The sequence below is a fragment of the Chenopodium album genome, chromosome 3, assembly GCF_948465745.1.
Source record: "Chenopodium album chromosome 3, dcCheAlbu1.1, whole genome shotgun sequence".
NCBI classification, from domain to species: Eukaryota; Viridiplantae; Streptophyta; class Magnoliopsida; order Caryophyllales; family Amaranthaceae; genus Chenopodium; species Chenopodium album.
Window position 1 is genome coordinate 58,319,174 of NC_137836.1, and position 6,078 is coordinate 58,325,251.

The window sequence follows — 6,078 nt, forward strand, 5'->3', positions numbered from 1 at the left end:
GCCCATTTATATTAACGGGTCGGGCCTAGCCCGCCCAAATTTTCAATTTCTTTCAAAATGGTTGTCCAAGCCCGCTTATTTTGCGGGCCGGGTTGGGCGGGTTTAGCTGGTTGACCCGTCCATGAACAGCTCTACCTCCGTTATAGGTTATATGCAGCGATTTGACATAAATCAGAGAAGGAAAATGTCGAATCGTTGCACATAACCTGTAACAGAGGTAGTTAAAAGAACCACATCACTAGACTTTTCACACTTTCTCTTCGTTCGATAATCAAATAACGTGAAAGATGTTCATCACTGAGTTTTATTTTGGGGAAACACATTTGGGTGTCTACAATAACAAATCCTAGCATGTCACTAAACAATAAAAATCAAAGCTTTAACTTTGTAGACACCCAAATGTATCTCCCCAAAACCAAATAATTCAAACTACATAAAAGCCGACTTTGTCTCTAGAGACCACCAAATTCAAAAACAGAAAGAGAAAAATAGCAGTCAGCGCAATTACAACACACAACATTATTAACAGTAGACAGCAGTAGCATCTAGCAGGTCAACAAATAGCGATAGCAGCAAACGATAGCAGCATTCAGCAATAACAGTGACAACAGCAGCATCAATAATTGCAGAGAGCTCCGAACTTTTCAATCTTGGAAAAAAAACGTTTATCTAAGTTAATCTTGTACTCCGTAGTATCTATCTATCTATCTCCCCAAACATCGACATCTACAAAATATGCAAATGTGTTTCTCGTGACATCATTACTTGCTACTCCAATCCTTCTTCTTGATCCATTTGATCCTATATATGTGAGAAAGCATCATATATCAAAGAACCAAAAATAAACCATTCATGAAAATCATTAAAAGTATCACATGAGTTTTTATCAATTAGTATTGAGGCCAAGAATAAATATATATATATATATATATATATATATATATATATATATATATATATATATATATATATATATATATATATATATATATATATATATATATATATATATATATAAGCACATTCTTATAAACTACTACTTATATAATTCACACATATATATAAACTTGAATATATATACAATCGCATTATTATCCTTCAAATTAAAGAGCAAATGATACGTCAACCATTCAATGAAACAACATAAACCCCATCAAATTAGTTACCATCAAATTAGTTATAAGGCAACAAGGTACAATGAACCAGACTAATCGAACACCACTAGGCTTCCGAATCCCTGATCAGCGAACGTCTCATAGTTGGTGTTCAGTGTGTTGAAAAGGGGGAAATCTGTGGTGTATAATGCAGGATTTTCGTTATATCCTAAGTTAAATGAGAACTTGCCACTCGAGTAATTCTTTCTAAAAAAACTTGCAATGAGTCGGTTTCCTTGATTCAACATCTGTGTAGGCAAAAGAGTGTCAGTTGGCTCATTAAAGCTTTGCCAAAGTATAGCTGACGCTCGATCCATCAGCACGAAGTTTCCAGTGTCGAGCATAGTTGTAGAGGCAAGTGTCACTCCTGCTGCTGCTGCCAGCCAACAACCTAGCTCTCCATACCTCGCGCCCACTTGGGTCAGTAAGTATCAAGCTTCTTGCAGTATGTTCTACTTTTGAACCCCTGGGTACTGGAATGTCTCTGTTGGCAGACCAAGTTATGGTACTTTCGGGTATTATATTGAACCATATGGCTAACAGAAAACTTCCAGACTCAATCTTCTGAAACCCGAAAGCAAAGTCTTTGGAGGGAGATACCCAAGGCAAAGAGATATCCCTAGCAATGAGGGATGAGCCCAAGGTTATGCTGTTATAACTTTGAGCTGAGATAACGAAGCACATTAGAAAAGAAAAACAGATATAACAAGGTAATTTTATTGATAAACCATGGTGATACTATTGTTATTACAGCAGAAAAAAAAAACGCAGCAAGCTTTGTTTATTTTAGCTCTGCTTTATTAATTAAAGCATGCTGTTCATGGTACATATCATATATAGTGGGTATGGACAACCCATTTATGAAAGTTAAACTTTATAAAAGTATGTAGATGTATGTCATTTTTAAAGTCTAATGAAAATTAAGGCTCGAAATTGTTTTCAGAAGGTTGGACCAATTTAAAAAATTGCGTCATTCTAAATTGACTTTGCTCGAAGAATATTACTTTTGGAATTTGGAAAGTTGATAAATTTGTCGAAGAAGATCAGTTGAAATTTAGAAAAAGAAGCTACCACTCACAAATTGGAAATATGACAATTCTGCCTGGTGGTGTTTGATCAATCTGGTTCACTGTCCACAGATTTCCTCCCTAAATGTAAGCTCCTCAACCTATTTCCCAAGCTGCCTTATAACAGAAATACACTATGATGCCAATAGTATCCCTCCCCTCCCAAGGTTAGTCTATTACACCTATCTAAGTGGTTAAGTTATTAGTAAAACTTAAGAAAAGGACCAGTTTCATAAGATAAAGTAATGTTTTTTGTTTGAGCACTGTACCAATAGAGGGAAATGCAAACTTGTAGATACAACAGCAGTGGCAGATCCAATATTTCGGATCTAGTGAGTCACCCTGAATTTGATGACCTGTAAAAGTATAAAAAAAATTTTGAATCCATCATTTCGGAGCTTCGTGGCATCTTATCAAAAACCCGACGAGCTTTCTCTAATAAACCAAAACTCACATACATGTAAAGCAAATTGTTATGAGAAAACCCATCATTTAAAAACCTAAATTTGACAACATGGGCATGAATTTGCTTGCCTTCTAAAATCCAATTATCAATGCGACAAGCACTAACAAGAGAAGGATACGTGAAATTGTTAGGCAAAACAGAGTCCTGCAACATTCGTAAGTACAAAATCAAGCACTCCCTATCCAAATAGCATTGCAAACAAGTAAATAACCCTTGATTAAGGTGTTGTATATAGAAGCATCTGGTTGGGGAATTTTATCAAACAGTTGGTGGGCATAAACCAAATCACCAGATTCCAACAAAGCATAAAACTTGATAGCTCTACCCATTACATCAAAGTATGAAACAATAAGTCTAATCACCAACTAATCAAGACTACAAAGTAGCAATTTTACCAAATAAAGTTCAATTCAATTCAACATTTCAACACCACAATGAACATATTGAACAACCTTGTCAAAGAACTGTCAAGATTATGAAATTATAAAAGACTAAAATTATAATTAATTAAGTAATAACACAATAATGAACAACAAATCAACAATTTAATCAATTAAATGACTGAAATTATACATAATTAAAATTAAAACTAAATAACAAATTAAATAGTTCATAATTTAAATTTTAATACAATAATACCTTGCTCAGTTGCTCTACTTCAATCGGTGGTCACTTACTCACTCGGTCACTCCGGTCGGTGGCGGTAGGCGGTGTGGCGGCATGGTAGGCAGGAGAGTGAGGACTGGTGGTCACAGATCTACATACTACAACAAAAAGGTGCGCTGGTGCCTGGTTATCGTAAAAAATGGTGGCTGATGCTTACTGTGGCACTGGTACGATGCCTGGTGGTCGCCGATCGAAATGATGTGAGAGAGACAAAGAGGGAGTTAGGGTTGTGTCGCTTCAGACTTTGAGTTTCGTTTGGTTTTGTTCCGTTGTCGCTTTTCGCTTTTCATGGTTTTGCCTTATTTCTTTTTGTGCATTTGGTTTTGCCTTGTTTCTTTTCCTCTTTTTTATTTCTTCAATAAACTTTATTTTATTTTGAAGCAGGTAAACAGTTTTGATAAGAAAAAAGAAATTAAAAAAAAAAGTGTTACAACCAAGTGATACATAATATCTATGTGTTACAAGAAAGTGCTACATAATTTTAAAGTGTTACAAAAAATGTTACCTAATACCACAATGTTACAAAAGTGTTACGTAAAAATCAAAAAATCATGAATTTGTTTAAGTGTTACTAAAGGGTGTTACTTAAGCACAATTTTGTACTAGTGAAACTCAATGATGAATATCTTTCACGTCATTTGATTATTGAACGAAGTGAAAGTGTGAAATGTCTAGTGATATGGATGTTTTTATTAAAATATATCTCTTTCTGTTTTGAAAATATTTCTTCTTACACTCTATTTATGAAATAGCCAGTCTAATTTGGTTTGGTCCATGATAAGGGTCCAATAATAGTGTAGTTGGATTAGGCTCGAAAAGAGCTTTCCAACGATATATTATAAGCCCAATTCCGATGAATAATGAGGAAGTTATGGATTAAATTAAATTTGGCCCAAAAAGAATTTTATATGTGGCCCAATGATCTAGAGGAGGGCCTATTAATTATTATTCCTAAAGTTATTAGGATTGATTTTAATCTTCTAGAATTATCTAAAAGGTTCTTTAAAATTCTAATAAGATTAGGATTGATAATTATATTTTAAATAGTTTTATTTTGAATAAAATATGTGATTTTATTACAAACATGATTTTAATCTGATCAACGTGGAATTAGTTGCTTAATCGTATTAAGAAGAGGATTCTGCGTGGAAAGCGTGTTTAATCTAACTTAGCGCAAGACGACAAGGCTGTCGCCTGGCGCTGACAGCTGTCGCCGTTGGCGACATGATGTATTTTATTCCGAATATGAATTGATTTGATTCTGGACTATTTTTTCTATAAATAGGGGTCGTATCTCCCGTTTTTATTCATTCACAATCATTATTCCTAATCATCTCTCTCTAAAAGCTAGATGTTTTTTCTTTCTCTCTCTCTATTTTTTTTCTAAACCTTCTCTCTCACAAAATAACACATTCATGAGTTCTAGACACACCTAGCTAAGTTCAAAGTTGCCTTTGCCCTAGACATGAAAGGTTGATAATTTCTGAGGGTTTTGTCCCAAATCTTATTTCAATTATTTAATTTAATTATTTGATTTATTATTTTCATTGAAGTTATTAACGTGTGTATTTTTTTATTAGAAAGAGATACGAGACATTGAAATAAGTAATTTAATTACTTTATTGATCTTTTGATATAGAAATCATGCTTAGATTATTTTGTTGATTCCTAGTACCATGTTAGGATGTTTTATTGCTTCCTATTATCATGTTTAAGGTTAACTAATATTTCTGATATTATATTAAGATGCTTCCTATTTCTTTTCTAATATCATGTTAGTATCATGATAGGGTTAAAGCTTTGATTTTTGATGTTTAGTGACATGCTAGGATTTGTTATTAATCTTGTTAGTATCATGCCTAGGATCTTGCTAATATTATTATGCTTTGAGAATATTATCATGATGATGATGATTGTTATTATGTTGCTTAATATTATTATTATTATTTCTTGATCACGTCTTTTATGCATGTTTAAAGGGAATTTATACTTGTAATCACGCTTAATAAGATAATTAATAATCTTGTTTAGGCTAATATGATTATAATTCAAGTGATCGCCAATAATAGATTTGTTTGTGCATTAATATTCAACCAACATAGATTAAACAGGTTTACGGTTAATCTATTGATCGCATTTTAGTCAGAAAGCGCACATGAATACGAGAAGAATAAAGTAGAGGCCTACTAATAGGGCAAATTTAATCTCATTTAGGTTGGATTTGTACCTTCATCCCCGAACATCCAGTCATGGTTGTAACACCCCAATAATTCTCTCTTTAAACCTGTAAATATCCCTGAACAAAATCCAAGAGAATTACTGATGTGCTACCTCCATGTGTTCAAACATTAAGGCTATATCAGAAATTAGCAGCGGAAAAACTAATTCAGTTATAAAAAAGTTTCAAAACCAACGAATAAAACCAAATTAAGTCTTACAACTTGGAACCATTAAGACCCTTATTCAAAACTTAAACCAATAGAAGTAGTATAAAAGTTAAAATTGAGTTTAAATATCTTCAAAAGTAAACAACAATAAAAATGAGAAAAGCAACCATTACTCCATTCAAGATCCCACCACCTAGATACGGATGCTACATGTGTAAGAACCTGTGGTTAATCTGCTCCCCCAATATTACAAGTGTAAAAATTGGATCGTCACAGGGTCATTGAAAGACGAAGGCCATGACCAAAGAAAGAAACACAAAGCACGCAATCAGCAAAGC

At 33.5% G+C, this 6,078-nt stretch overlaps 1 long non-coding RNA gene across 1 annotated transcript; it reads right to left on the minus strand.

Moving 5' to 3' along the window:
* Nucleotides 1–268: 268 nt before the first annotated feature.
* Nucleotides 269–3,685, minus strand: LOC145624000 (uncharacterized). Its single transcript, XR_014110355.1, has 3 exons — nt 3,327–3,685; nt 2,491–2,577; nt 269–801 (listed from the first exon to the last, which is right to left on the minus strand). It is a non-coding gene; the product is annotated as an uncharacterized LOC145624000 (long non-coding RNA).
* Between the last annotated feature and the right edge of the window lie 2,393 nt (nt 3,686–6,078).